General features: G+C 37.3%; 1 pseudogene; it reads right to left on the bottom strand.

Moving 5' to 3' along the window:
* Window positions 1-981: 981 nt before the first annotated feature.
* LOC113346013 lies at window positions 982-15,584 on the bottom strand (annotated as a pseudogene).
* Between the last annotated feature and the right edge of the window lie 925 nt (window positions 15,585-16,509).

The raw sequence follows: 16,509 nt of genomic DNA, 5'->3' as shown, positions 1-16,509 counted from the left end.
ATGGAAAAATATAAGGAGATGGTTTGAATCAGCGTGTCAACTACGATATTTGCTTGACTTGGGAAAATAAGGTAGGTGACATTCTAGCTAAGAAAGCAAGAACGGATAGATGTCTAGTTCTTAGGAAAATGATTCTCCTTCTGCAATTTTCACCAATTTTATCAATATATTTTCCAGTTTCAAAAAAAATAATATTTACTCTCCCCTCTGCCAAAAATCCATATCAGTCCGCAGTTTCAACGACTTCATTTATAATTTCTTTTTTTAGGAGTTCTATCCAGATAATAGATTTTCTCAAACTTGTAAAAGTCCGAATTTTTCTAGTTTGATAATTGGGATTTTTTTTTTGCAAATTAGTTGTCTGTCAGTCAGGAAAGTAGCCCAGAAATAACTTTTCCCAAACATATAAAATCTGGAAATTTTTTCCCGAACGTATAAAATTTGGAAAGACCAGCTCGACTCAAAAGTGAACTAGCTAGGCTGTTTTAGCACTTTACAAAATTTGGTACTAGGAAACTGCTCAAGAGTTCTTATAGAGCAATTGCAATGGTGCTGTCACGTTACGGTGCTCGACTATATTTGATCGAGCGTTGCTGAAATGTTCGTCCCAGATTTTTTTTCCTCTTATTGACGTTATTCATAATGTTCGCCCCATTAATTTTTTATTATTTTTTCTTTAATACAGGCGGACATTATAGCTCCGCCCCACTCCAGGCGAACATTATAGCTCCACCCCACTCCAAACGGACATTTTAACTCTGCTCGACCAAATTTGGTTTTGGTTTTGGTCCCAAACCAAATATACTCCAAAATTTGGGTTTAGTCTGGAATTTGATCTTTAGTCTGTTCCACTGCATCACGGTTTTGGACCAAAAATGTGGGTTTGATCGCCCACTGTGGATGCTCTTAGGATTAAAAGCAAAGGAAGATGAATAGATAACCCTACAAATTTCCGTCATATGCCGTTTGAATCGTGATGGCTGGGATGCAAAAATTTTCGAGCTCATTTTCATATAAAGACATTACAAACAAACAAGAAAGATTAACGTCGAAGATAAATCGGTTAAGACAATAGTGACTATACATTGAACAACCACCCTGCACAAACTAAATTCCAGATATACAACTTCTTGGATTCTTCGGATTAGGTAGAAAGTGCAATTGCATGACTTGGTGGAGTAAGAAAGAGTGAATGGTTTTCAATTGCCAATCAGTCAGTCCTTGACGTCGGCAACACCTTCTGCGGATATCTGAAACCATGCTTCAGCTTTTGCTAAACATGGAGAGCTGATTATTTTAGAGATACGCTCCTCTGCCCTCCCTTTACGCAGTGGTAGTCTGACATAATTTTTGTTACCGCCTGTACAGTGTTATTAATCGGAAAAAAATGCAGTTGAAAGGTATAGAGACCCATCATAAAGAACATACCTTGTTGTAGAAGCATGAGCCATCATGTTTAATTTGTGTCCCAGCAAAGATAGCAGAACCATCAACTTGCGCAACAGCTTGGTTGGTAGTAACTACAGCATTACCGACCTACAACAACAACAACAGAGCAGCAACCCCCAATAATAACTGCTAAGAGAAGATCTCTCAGATACTAAACCGAGCAGTGGATAGATTTCTATGAGGAGTTGCAGTTATGGGTTCTACCTCAACCGTGAACAGCCAACTTCTGCATGCTCCTTAAAAACTTCGCACGATGCATTTGCCTAGTTGACAGTTCTCCCCTTCCAGAGAAATCTGTCCTATAAAGAGCACAATCCACAATTACAATGGCAAACCTGTGACCCACAAAAAATCCGTCAAGACATTGCATAAGTCATTCAATTCAAGAGCGAATCTGGGAGAAGGCCGTGCAGAATTTCTTTTTCTGAAAGGTAAACCAAATTAATGAAAACCCCAAAATAACCTTATTGGGATGTGAAAACTGTTATTTTAACAAATCAACAGATTCTCTAAAAAAGGAGGAAACAAACAAATTTTCTTAAGGGCTCAGACGGAGACAAGGATATATGCCATTCTAAGCTTGAGTTGACGAATTATGCACAGGTTATCACCTTCAGTGGCTCATACTGTATTTTCAATCATGAGAAGTTCCTCCAACATGCAAGCTATCCAGATCCGACTGGGAATCGTAGTTGGAGGGGACCACTGAATTGGGACCATAAGGAAATACCTCGACATAGCTTTTCTGAACCGCTTCTTGTACTGCTTTGGCGTGACTACGGTGAGGAGGACTCATTTTTCGAACCTCCTAAAAATAACCGAAGCACTTGACCCATTTCTCAAGGTGCTTGTTCAAAGTGTACTGCCTTGTCAAATCTATGATGTCATGGACACACTCTTCTCCTCGTCCGCACCCACCAGTAACGAGTAATCCATCACATCAATCGACTGCCACGAAGAAAAAAAAACGTAAGATAGTCGGAGTTCATATCATCATCGTCATCATTAATTTCATTAACTGAACTGGCTGTTAGTTGATAGGCTTACTTTAAGAAAGGGAGTATCATTCCAGACAGCTCTCCCACGCGATATCTTTGCTTTGTTTCCAAGAAAAATCGGAGAAGTTGGCATCACTTCAATCAGGTTCTGATCCGGATGAACCTTATTGCTCCCACTTGCATCTGGATTATACCATAACCTGGACGATCCTTTCAGGTCATATAGATGATCCTTTCCGGTTATATAGCCTTGTAACATTGCGTTTGAACAAAAGCTTCTCCATAACCAACATCCACTTTCTGTTCATTCCCTCCTTCAAGATGCTTTGATGTAACCTTCCGAGAAACAAGAGATGAAGTTCAATAACTCCATAAATAGTAATATGAAGTGATGGAGATATATTATGTATAGCCAGAATTTGCATAACAAAAAAAGAAAAAAAAAGAAAAAAGAATTGTCAGTTTCGAAAGACATTGTTATTTCAATGCACGCGAAAGATAAAGGTTTAACATTTGCTATTAGCTCAAAAGTTTTGCCATTTCAACAGAGTCATCAAACTTACAAAAGTTTTTTGGATAGTTAACGCTCATGACCAAAAAATGGGATGCTTACAGGATGGTAGAGATGACTCGGTTGATTAATTTGACCTAAGACTAAGAATGTTCAAATGGTTGAGATGCTATACTCGATTGACAATGTAGAGTGTAAGAATTCCTCAGCTTAAATCAAGTCTTAAATTGGCACAATTGCACCCAAATAGGAAGAAGAAATCTAGACCCTCCTTAGCGTTCCAATTAATAAAAATGAGACATTATAATCATTGAGGGGCTAAATTTTCAATGAATAGAAGCTAACAGTTTAAGGAAGCATCACCCTAGATGAGATGTTCAACTTATGGGTTGCAATGAAGTCTACATGACACTAACACTACTCCAATGAAATTAAAAGTGACAGAACTTACAACTTGGGGCACCCTTTAATGAACACAAGTAGCAATTTCTATCCTCCCTGCCCACAAATCCCCTGTGCTTAAACCAAAATCATTGTGGCCAAGTAAAGACATCCCTGATCAAAATTAGGAGTTGAAAAAAAGAAACACAAATTAGCAACTATGAATCAAAACCGACTTAAATCTAAACTCCGGACGCTTGATGGTATTATAGAAGCGTCTATTAATCGAGGATTAAGGAAACCACTAAAACCAGAGCTTTCCAAGATCAAGAAAAAACCAAAAAATTAGAAATTGAGAATTCCACTTCACAGGTTCTAAATCGGAAACCCTAGCGAAGAAAAATCATCTGAATGCAAATTTGGGAAGTCGTGATCGATCATCATCTCTGTTACCGACAGAAACCATGGGATTTTTCAGATTTTTTTTAGAAAATTAGTGTTTCTTGATTCTTTATCTTCCCCAATTGGTTCATCGTCATCGTTGTCGTCTTCAATCATGATTTCAAATTCGACATGTTCTTCATCGTCGTCATCATCAATCTCTGTGCAAAGAAAGGTGATTTCTTCTACTTCTTCTTCATCTTCTTTGCCGAGAGTGATTTATCTTATTGAATCACCATCTTCGTCATCTTTAATTACCTCAACAAATTCATTGTCGTTACTTTCTTCGCCGTTTTCTGCATATTCATTACAAATTGCTTTGATATCCTCCTTTCTTCATCTTCTTTAGCCGTAATTTCATCTGCATCTACATCATATCCATACGGTTCCTATTCGACCTACAAGTACACTAAGATTTTCAGCACTGAGTTTCCACGTGTCGTGGAAGTTAACAAACATCTGAGTCAACTGTTTCTGAGTCGACGATCCGATCCAATAACAGCTTTAACTGGGTCAGTCCCGCTGTACTGGAGGAGGTACAACCGCTCCAGGTACGCATTCAAAAGAATTCCATATCTTACCATGCCACCTTTCTGGTAACCACCACCACCTCACGAATTGAACTCTGAACACGTCAAATTTATCATAAGAGGTAGATCGGCTAAGAAATGATGGTATAGAATGACAACATATTCTAGTCTAAAACGTGAAAAGATTACTCTCAAATTGATAAGGGCCGGTGGAGGATTCTTAATCAGGGATTCAGAGATGGAAGCGGTTTGTACCGGAGAGGTCATGTTCTCAAAAGATTTAGATTACGACGTAAGGAGATACGAAATGTTGATAATAACATCTGCTCAGAAAACGATTGGGGGGAGTACATGTTTCCCCCTTGAAATTTCTACAGATAATGCCTTTGTTATTGATATATTGAGAAGTGACGTTCTGTGGGATCTTAGGCACGATCTGGAGTCGCTTTACAAGACAAATCTTTGCAGCGAGAAACTATAATGGATATATCAGAAAATCATGCTGACAATTGAAGCACAGCTCATTGTTTCAAATGGAAAGTGGGGCTGGAAGGATATTAGTTTCACTCCTATGCCAAGGGAAGCTAATTTTGGGGAGGACTACCTAGCAAATACCATCCAGGTAGCTGGAAAATCAGTGATTACAGTTCCTAGGCCAGGCTATGAGTGGATTCAATATCACAAGCTCCATCTACTACTACAAGAGATAATGGACAGAGATCGTTATGAAGGGTTTGTTCATTTACCAGTGAAGGGAAGGAAGATGCGTCGTGATTTGAAGATCTTGGCTGTGATTGCACGAAATTTCAAGGCAATCAATAAGCGTTGCTTTTGATTTCTGTCCATTACTTACTCTCAGTTATAGCATCATCCTAGTGCTACTCTGCGCACATTACATGACCACTGCTAGCTCATGATTCAAAGGTCTCGCCTGTGATCGCACGAAATTTCAATATATCAATAACAAAGACATTATCTGTAGAAATTTCAAGGGGGAACCATGTACTCCCCCCAATCGTTTTCAGAGCAGATGCTATTATCAACATTTTGTATCCCCTTACGCCGTAATCTAAATCTTTTGAGAACATGACCTCTCCGGTACAAACCGCTTCCATCTGTGAATCCCTGATTAAGAATCCTCCACCGGCCCTTATCAGTTTGAGAGTAATCTTTTCACGTTTTAGACTAGAATCTGTTGTCATTCTATACCATCCTTTCTTAGCCGATCTACCTCTTATGATAAATTTGACGTTTTCAGAGTTCAACTCGTTAGGTGGTGGTGGTAACCAGAAATGTGGCATGGTAAGATATGGAATTCTGTTGAATGCGTACCTGGATAGGTTGTATTTTTTTTCCTATTCATTAGATTTCCGAACTATACGCTCTTTAACATTTCCACTATCAGTTTAGGGTCTTGTACTGTACTGTCCTATCTACCAGTTTTACTGTATGCTCTTAAGAGCTGATGAACTCGTCAATAGTAACAAAAAAAAATCTCAACTTTCTTATCTACCAGTTAAATGTTTACGCTTAGCAGCTTTATGTATAACAGTTTACGTCACAGGATACCTTCATGTTGTTAAGTTCGGGGATGCTAGGGATAGACTTGAAGAGACCAAGTCGACCTGCATCACACTTCCATTTGCACATTCTGGGAAGAAAACCTGTGTTTTTACAGAAAGTAAATGAGAAGGATATACAGTTACATATTCAAAGTGATATATTAGCGGAACATCTAGATGAGAGAGAAACATCAACACTAACCCAGACCACGACTTCTTTGAAGCACCCCAATATGTTTCTATATTAGAGCCTTCCTGTAACGACCCTAAAGCAGATTCTGCAGCCAACATTCATATAGAAGTTACCTAGTTGAATAAAATGCTGTCAGTTCAATTTTAATCACATAAAACATGTTGACGTATCGTCATCATTAATATCATTGAACATAAAAGAAGTAGCAATCGAGATTCAAAATCAATATTATCAGTTCGGAAGGACATTGTTATTTAAACGCAGACAAAAGATAAAGTTCAGCATTTGCTATTAGCTCAAAAGTTTTGCAATTTCAACCAGGTCTTGGCTACATTGTACCATCACACTTACAAAAGTAGTTTGGATAGTTAACACCCATGACCAGAGAATAGGATGCGTACAGCCGTACAGGATGGTTGAGATCACTTGATTGATTAATTTGACCTAAGAGTGTCCAAGTGGTTCAGATGATGTACAGTAATTCTGAAGCATGATTTGAAAATCATCAACATAATGTAGCATTTAAGTTTTTCTCAGCTTGGAGTCACACAAAAAAAAAAAAAAAAACTTTTAAGGTCGCAGTAAAGGATGTTGAATTTGAAAAAACAGTGAACGTACCTAATAGACCCCCAGAATCTTCGCAGGGAAAGTTGGGCTTCTTGTGCCGATTGATTCAGATAGATACTTAAAATACTCTGGTGCAAACTTGATAAATGACTCTAATTCTGTCATGGTTAGCCCTTTCCAGGGATTTACCACCCTGAGCATTCCAATCACTAAACCGACTAAGGGACATTACGAGTCAAGCTCAGATGGGCAATATGTCCTCCGTAAGGCTTCAAACCCCTTTGCATAACAGGTCACAGCATACTTCACCTTCCCAAGTGGACCATCGTCACTGAATGCCACTCTAACATGCGACGCCTTTGTATACACGAGTGGATCTGAAATCATAGTGCTCCGAGCACCAGACATGAATAAAATGCTCCGATCCATAGACCCAAGACTTATAAATGATTCAGAGGCCGCTTCACCGAAGCATGAATTAACTGAATCATAAAGGGGCAAAAGAACTAAAGATTATGTACCATCCTTGGGCCTTTACCACTCATCAGACATCTGAACTTCCAGCGATACTTGTTGCCTTGTCGTCATAACAATAGTTTCACTTGCACCAATAGGAAGAAAAAATCTAGACCTGCCCTCGCGTTCCAATTCATTAAATAATGAGACAAAAACAGGATTATAATTATTGAGGCGCTCAAGCTTTGAAGTGTTGTTCTCTGAAGAACTCTTGTTGTAAGAGCGGTAGAGGTTCAGGAAGGGAATCATCCCAATCCATCCTTTGTAGTCGTCTCAGCCATAACCTGGTCTTCTAAACGCTTTTCCAACTTTAACCTCTCCGTATCTGTTTCTCCTTTAAGCAATGAATCAGCTGGCACTTCTGTATGTGCAGAACCCTTTACTTCCAGTATCGTACTCCCTGGCACGTTTTCACCAGTCCATGCTGCATCGAGGTTCACTACAATCAAAACTGACCCTCCGATATTTCCCTTCACACATGTAGTTTCTAAAGGATCAGCTGGGGCATTTAAACTTAAGCTTGAATAAATCCACCTGCTCACCACTTCCTTCCAGATTATCTTGCATCTGAAAGTGTGGGGTCAAAACTGGGAGTCTTTACCACCTTGCTTGGAAGCTGAGATTTTGGATACAAGCTTCTCTGTAGTACTTACAGACTCCTCCGTACATTTTTGTATAGAGCTGTTGACCGCTTCCTGGAGGCTGCTGCTATGATTTTACTGCACGCAGCAGTCGGTGTCCCCAGACAAATGAATGGAAGAGCAAACTGCACTCGCAATCATTAATGTATATCGGTCGTTATCTCGCCTTTCCTTCTCCCCCAATTTAGAATTTCTGGAGAGATTCCTGTGTCATGGTCAAAACAGAATGTTCAGTGAATGAAAAGAAAGTATAAGAAACAGAAGATTCACGGTCTAACTAATTCTATGTCAGATCAGGCCAGAAAAAATACAGTGGGAAATGAGACAAAGGTCACATTTCTTCCATGATTAGCAATATATCACTTTTACTTCAGCCAGAAATCAAACACCTACATGACCTGAATAATTAGAAAACTATCATACCTCAAATTCAACCTTCTCCTTCTGAAGCAACTCTCCGCGATCTCCAATGTGACGTCTTGATTTTGCCACTTTTATTGCAATCTGCCGGGGCGCAGTAAGTATTTAAGCAAATAGAAGTTCTCCTCAAAATCTAACACTAATCCTGATCAAAGGTATAGGCATTTTGGATGTGTTAAGCATTTAATTGAAGTTTACAACACCCAGACAATATTCCGATAAATTAAGAAAATTGAACTGTAATAAGTTACAGAACTTACAGTATAACCCAATGGCTCGGGGCACTCTTCAAAGAACATAAGCATCTTCGCCAAATTCTCTCCTCTCTGCCCAGCACTCCCATGTGCTTCAAGAGACTTCTCCACATGGAATGCTTCACAAATCACAATAACCCGGCTTTTGAGACGAAAGATGATCAAGGCAAGGAACCATTTGTGCACCTGTGCAGCGTGCTATATGCTCTAACAGAGGACTCTTGATATTGACGACAAGAGATATGCTCTACCAATAAGACATTGCAATGATAAGAAACTATCTTCGCTACTGCCATCTTCAAATGATCCATTTCCTAAATAAATAAATAAATAAAGAGTGAGAAACGAAGAACAAAAATTCATGGAAACAAACCCAGTCCATAACTATGAAATATGGATCTAAACATGTGTCTTGTTATCCAAATTCCAACACAGGTATGAAGTGTTAGACACGATTTCTGCAGATACTGAATACACTCCCATTTGACTAATCCATAGATTGTTTTGTTTGATTTTAATTCTATCTACATGCTCTGGAGCATATAAAGAACAAAAAAAATAAAAACGAACTGAAAGAAAAAGATATCTAATAATAAAAGATCACTTTAGAAGGTGCATTAAAGATCTTTCTATCATCCAGTATAAGTTTACTGAAACTGATGAATGATAGCAAAATGTAAATGGTAACAACCTGCTGCAATAGAAAATCAAACTTGATAAATGATTAAACACCCGTCGATACTTATGAGCTCTGCCAAGGATAAGAAAACGGGGCTTCTCGATTTAAGAAATCATCCGCCGGTTGGAAACATTTTTCTTACAAGCAACTCCTTTAACAACAATACATGTAACTCACTGAGTGGGGGCAAATCAAGGGGATTTTTTATGAAACATCCCCAACCTTTAGGAGCTATTGGCCTTAAAACACAACTATGAGGAGATCCTAGGATAAATGTTTGTAATTTGAGCTAATGTCTTATTCATATACTTTACCATTTCATCTACTCCACGGAGATTTTAACATTTTTAAGTAAATGAGATTTAACATTTCAGACACTTAGAGTAACAGTGAATGCCCTTTAAACCGGGCTAAGATGCGAGATTTCCCTAAAATCTACCAAGTCCCGCGATAGAGAAAAGAACGAAAGAACACTCACTTTTCTCGTAAGAGAAGTCAAACTCTACCGTCCACTTTTGGCTCTCGGTAGAGTATAGCTTTCTTGCCCGTAGAGGTAACAATCATGGAGATATTTTAAAATCAATGTCTAATGTGATGTGTGAAATGTAAGATCTCATTTACTTAAAAATGTTAAATCTCAAACTAATCGTTGTTTTTTCAGTAGTTCAAATTGCATTAACAAATTCTACCAGAAGCATCTCACAATCCAAAATCAAAATTCACATCAAAAAAATCAAACATCTCCACAAATCAATACCTGGTTTGAAGAAAACTGCCAAACCAAAAATCAACGCACGATCTTGTTTTTAAATAAAGATTTAAATTCTTCCCATGCCTAGTCAAACGATCTGTGCTTGTGCTCTTAGATCTTCTTCAATTTTATTTACTGATCAATTTTCATTTCATTTGGCTATCATTGATTTACAAGCATATTTCTCTTGCAGCTGGTTTTTGTGACTAGATAGGTTAGGTTGAGATCGAGAATCCTTCTGGTTGGGTATTGATTTGGAGTATGTATCCCGTTTCAGACGGGAGTGGTGGTGGCGGCGGCGGTGGAAAAAATTCTGATGGAGAAGGAAGAGAAGAGGATAAGAATAGTAAAGAGAGAAGAAAGTATCCGTGGATCTAAACGATGGGAGATGGGCGGAAATTACTTAGTTACCCTTTAGAAGGCAGCATTTGAAACCGCTCCTCAGTAGTGCGCTGCTGAGTGCTGACCTTGGCTGTATGGGTGAGGTCTTGGCTCAAGTTTAGATCGCCCGGCTGCAATCGTTCCTTTGTTTCCGCAAAAGTGATAATTTCACGTTGGGAATTTTGAAGAAAGGGTCGGGATCCCTTGGCAAAAGGTTTCCACAAAACTTTTTAACCGTGTGATCCCATGTATCTAACGGCCCTCCTTATAGATGATGTGAGACTTAATTTAGTGTTAGTTTGTGTTTGGCTCAATCTTTCAGAAGTCAAACGTAAATGTAGGGAATACGAAGAATGAATGTTTGGCTCATTCGTCCCTAAATGTGGAAAGTATAATGAATGAAATCATGAATAATTAAGCAAGTTTCCGAAAATAATTAACTGTAATTCTATTATATTTGTTAGGTTGAATATTCATCTTCTTCCCATCCTACCAAGTTTTCATTAATAAATATGAATGGTCCTTTTGTCATGAATGTTTTAATTCAATTTCTGAGTTGTTGAGAAAATACTTTTTACATACACGTTAGATCTTCAACGAATGCTTCATAAAAAGAAAAGATCACCATTGAAGATTCGAACTTGAAGGATGGATTAGAACTTTGATTACTATTCGTATTTGTACTCGTTTAATTATAGCCATTAAAAATTACTGTTACAAATAGGGCTCTGGACTCAATCACTCGACAAGCTTAACTCGATCATCACGTTGCCCATCCTGTACTATTCGATGTTTAGGAATAAGTGGAAAGAAACAGATCATCGACATATATACATAACAAAAAATGGAAAAAGGCGTTTAGAGGTAGATTTTTTTTTCTTCAACTTTTCACTGGGTTTTTTTTCCTAAAATTATGTAATCACTTTTGACTTTTTTCTCACCGAGTCAAACAACATAATTAAGCACCACATCATCATAAGATAAGCCGTCAGATATGTAGGATCCCATGTCTAGGAAATTTTGTTAAAAGGTTTCGTCAAGACCTCTTGTCAAGGGATCCCATCCCTTAAAGAAAGGTTTTACCTATTTCACATCCCTACTTTTCCTAAATCCTATCCCAACCCAATAAACTAGATTTTTTTATAACTCTTTGTAGATTGGGTCAACAAAACTCACCATATTACTGCTTTATAGGAGTGACTTTCATCACCGTCTTCCTTCATCCCCTTTCTCTAGAATCTAGTCACAGATCAATACCACTACTATCTGCTAACATCTTTTTTTTCTTCCTCGGAACCACTACTGACATCCGTAGATTATGCAACAACTGTTTCCTTTTAATGATCTATCTAATGATGGTTTTATACTAAAATTGAAAAGAATGATGCCTGTAATCAACCATAAAATCAGCAATTCACTTTTGCTTTCTTTATTGATCTTTTGTATTGGTGCGAGATGCGAAATGAGAATGGGTGTATAAAAGTGAAATTAAGATGGAATCATATAATTGGATTATCAGTATTTAATTAGGTTTGCAATGTAATCAATCATCACCAATTTTGTCAACATGCTATCATATTATTACGGGAATAAAAATAAGTTTTGTAATTCATTTTCAAATATGATGAAAATGAGGATTTGATAATTATGTTCCAGCCTGTTCTTTTAAAATGGAAAGTAAGGAAGTGAGTTTTATTTACCCATTTTAAAAAGAGTTATATAAAATATATTCTATGTAGTTGGGATAGGAAAAATTAGGAGAAATGGGGATAGGAAATAGGTAAAACCTAAAGAAATGCCACGCTTTCAATTTCTGGTATAAGAAAGTGTCACTGGTTTTTTCAAAATATATAAAATGCCACCACTGTAACGGGAACAAAAAATTCCTTTCGTGGTTTCTAACAATACCTTCTTCTTCATCGTCATCGGCTTTGAAGTGTGATTGTAGTTCGCCTGCTAATCATCTAATTGTTTTTAATATTACCTTCTTCTAAATACTAACCAGTTGAGTTTATAGGTTTGTATTAAGGTTTGAAGAAATTAGGGATTTGATTAGAAGCCTAAGCAGAATTTTGAAATTGCCATAGATCTTTTCCACTCGAGGTTACGGGTTCATGCTAATTCATCTTATTGATGTCTATTGAATTTCAATCAATCAATTATGGTTTGTAATTGTCAATTTGAGAATTCCCCTAAACATGGTGGTAATATGGGTCAAGAATAGAACGAAGAAAATATGGGTTATGTAATCTACTCTCATTTAAATCATTAGGACTTTCTCTTAGAACGGTATCCCAACCGTTATTCACAGATTGTCTTCACGTCGGAGAAATTCACAACTACGCGATTGAAAGATGAAGATAAACTTGGTTAAAGCGAAAAGCTTTACTAACACACGTATTTCGAGAAACATATAAGCATTGAATACTCAGCTCGAAATATTAGTGTGTTTGATCTAGGCTATAAAGCATACGACTTTTGTCTCATAAGAAGTAGGAGACAGAATAGATAGACTTATGAGTGACAGATAAGTTCAAGTCTTCACATACCTTTTTGTTGATGAAGTTCCACTGTTCCTAGGTGTATATCTTCGTCGTTGTCGTTGAATCGCCATGAAGTCCTTGAGCTCACCTACACTTTTCCTATCCTAGTCTGAGACTTGCTAATAGGCTAGATATCAAGACTTTATAGTTTTGATCACTAACATTGACAAACATGCTTGATATAGCAACGCATGCGAGTTCGAACGAGCTATGCTCTAACAGTTTCATTTAGATTAGGTTTTTGCTTTTTGGTTTCACCTGTAATATGTTGGAATCTTGTTTGGTTTCATCAATTTTACAGCTATGTTGGAACCCTTTTCGGTTTATTCATTTTTATTGCTTCTACGTAAACATGAAATATCACCTAAACATATTGCATGTTGTCACATAAACATATATAGATAGGATTTCATAGTACGAAAATATTAATTACGAGATGGATAAAAATCACATTACTACTCTTCTATCAATATAGATCATTAATGTGGCTCGGCCAGTCATCCACCACCCAATTTCATACTACGCAAGTTCAACTTATTTTGATAATATGTGATCTTTAATCTTATTGTTCGTCATGTGTATTTCTCTTTTTGTCGTTTTATGAATTATTGGTTTGAATGTCGATAGCCGAAAAGCTATGCTTGTTGTGTTTCCTGTTGTAGTTTAATGATTTAGTGTAATTAGACTTATGATTTAGAGAATGACAATGTTTCGTGCCCAGAAATATATCAAAATTTTGCCTTTGAATTATCTCAATATCTGCAGTTCTGGTGTATCTGTATCTGTATCTTTTTAACCCTATATAACAAGTCATATCTTTCCAATATCCTCACTTCCTCCTCAGGTCGAAATCTCAAGAAACAGTGAACATTTATTTTCCTACATCTTACAAGATTAAGCCGTGATACGACGATTTTTCCTTTCGGTTTCTCCTGCAATATGTTGGAACTCTTTTTGGTTTCATCATTTTTTACTTCTATGGTGGAACCAAATATGTTTGAACCAAATATGTAGGAACCCATTTTGGTTTCATCATAAATAAAACAGTTAAACACGTAACTTCTCGCTACACATACAGTATAACAATATGAATTGTAGACCAAAATATACAAAAAGGTGTTCATAAGTGATTTGCAATATCATATTCGTTATTCTCTTTAACTTGAAACAATATTATCTTAAACGTGGATTCACTGGTCATATGTACTTAACAACATCTTCTCGGCTACCGTATTCAGTTCATCTTATTTTAGTGCACCTTCACAGAATGGTTTAAAGAAACACCAAAATGGGCGCTTGCTAAAAGGGTCTTCAGATGACGTTTTTTCTTTTGTATTTGAACCTTTATTTTACCTAGCATCATTATGGGCCACTCGAAAGGAATTTGGGGCCACACTAAAAGACAAAAAAGGTAATCCAAGCGTAATAAGTGGTCATCCCTTAACCGAATAAATCATATATCCGAAACTACCCTTCTACATTCGGGAGTTAAGGACCAAATTTAACTTCCGAATGTAGTGGTTCAAGCCTCGACATGCCAAGGCTCCATGGTGGTTCGATGGTGGTTCCATGGTGGTCAGTGCATATGGTTTGGAGTTTTTGGCCGATGAACATTCGGGAGTTAAGGAGATAATTTAACTTCCGATTGTAGTGGTTCAATTCTCGACATGCCAAGGCTCCATGGTGGTTCTGTGGTGGTTCCACGATATTCAATGCATATGGTTTTGATTTTGTGGACACTTTATATTCGGGAGTGAGAAATTTTACTTGTCTTCCGATTGTAACAATCGGGAGATATTTTGCTTGACAAACTCCCGAATGTATATTGGACCAAAATTCTGAATTTCGAAAAACACTAATCTTTGGAGATTTTGTAATCGTTACATTCGGAATCTAAGTAAAATATTTTACTCCCGAATACAGTGCGTGTAGGACTCGAACTTCCAAGGCTCTTGGTGGTTCCAAGCTTTTACTCTCGAATATTCCTTGTACACAAACTCCAAACCATATGCATTATCCACCTTGGAACCACCACGAGCCTTGGCATTTCGAGCCATCAGGAGCCTTGGAACCACCATAATCGGAGATATTTGGTTTGCTAAACCTTCGAATGTAGAGTGGCCCAAAATTCTGATTTGCGAAAAAAATCATAATTTGTATTTTTTGGAATTGTTACATTCAGAAGATAAGTAAAATATTTTACTCCCGAATATACCTTGGCCACAAACTCCAAACCATATGCATTAGCCACCTTGGAACCACCACGAGCCTTGGCATTTAGAGCCATCATGAGCCTTGGAACCACCATAATCGGGAGATATTTGGTTTGCCAAACCTCCGAATGTAGAGTGGCCCAAAATTCTGATTTGCGAAAAAACTCATAATTTGTATTTTTTGGAATTGTTCTATTCGGAAGATAAGAAAAAACTTTTACTCCCGAACATACATTGGCCACAAACTCCAAACCATATGCATTAGCCACCTTGGAACCACCACGAGCCTTGGCATTTAGAGCCATCATGAGCCTTGAAACCACCATAATCGGAAGATATTTGGTTTGCCAAACCTCCGAATGTAGAGTGGCCCAAAATTCTGATTTGCGAAAAAACTCATAATTTGTATTTTTTGGAATTGTTCTGTTTGGAAGATAAGTAAAAGCTTTTACTCCCGAATATACCTTGGCCACAAACTCCAAACCATATGCATTAGCCACCTTGGAACCACCACGAGCCTTGGCATTTAGAGCCATCATGAGCCTTGGAACCATCATAATCGGGAGATATTTGGTTTGCCAAACCTCTGAATGTAGAGTGGCCCAAAATTCTGATTTGCGAAAAAACTTATAATTTTTATTTTTTTGGAATTGTTACATTCGGAAGATAAGTAAAAGATTTTACTCCCGAATATCCCTTGGACACAAACTCCAACCATGTGCATTATCCACCTTGGAACCACCACGAGCCTTGGCATTTCGAGCCATCATTAGCCTTGGAACCACCATAATCGGGAGATATTTGGTTTGCCAAACCTCCGAATGTAGAGTGGCCCAAAATTCTGATTTGCGAAAAAACTCATAATTTGTATTTTTTGGAATTTTTACAATCGGATGATACGTTAAGGATATAACCTACGAATATACTCAATTTTCGAATTTTAGTACTACTATAATCGGTAGTAATATTAACTTCCGAACGTATATTGTCCCTAAAATGTGATTTTGCCAAAATCTTAAAATTTTCGAACTTTGATACTACCATAATCAGTAGTAAAGTGTGCTACTTTAACCTCCGAATATACTCAATTTTCGAATTTTAATACTACCATAATCGGTAGTAGTATTAACTTCCGAATGTATGTTGTCCCTAAAATGTAATTTTGCCAAATTATTAAAATTTTCGAACTTTGATACTACCATAATCGGTAAAAAAGTGTGCTACTTTAACCTCCGAATATACTCAATTTTCGAATTTTAGTACTACCATAATCAGTAGTAGTATTAACTTCCGAATGTATATTGTCCCTAAAATGTGATTTTGCCAAATTCTTAAAACTTTCGAACTTTGATACTATCATAATCGGTAAAAAAGTGTGCTACTTTATCCTCCGAATATACTCAATTTTCGAACTAGTACTACCATAATCGGTAGGTAAAGTAGATTATTACCTACCGATTACATTTCTTCTTGTGTAAA

The sequence above is a fragment of the Papaver somniferum genome, unplaced genomic scaffold, assembly GCF_003573695.1.
Source record: "Papaver somniferum cultivar HN1 unplaced genomic scaffold, ASM357369v1 unplaced-scaffold_85, whole genome shotgun sequence".
NCBI lineage: Eukaryota > Viridiplantae > Streptophyta > Magnoliopsida > Ranunculales > Papaveraceae > Papaver > Papaver somniferum.
The sequence above is the reverse complement of the archived record's forward strand: the minus strand, read 5'-3'. Positions and strand labels throughout refer to the sequence as shown.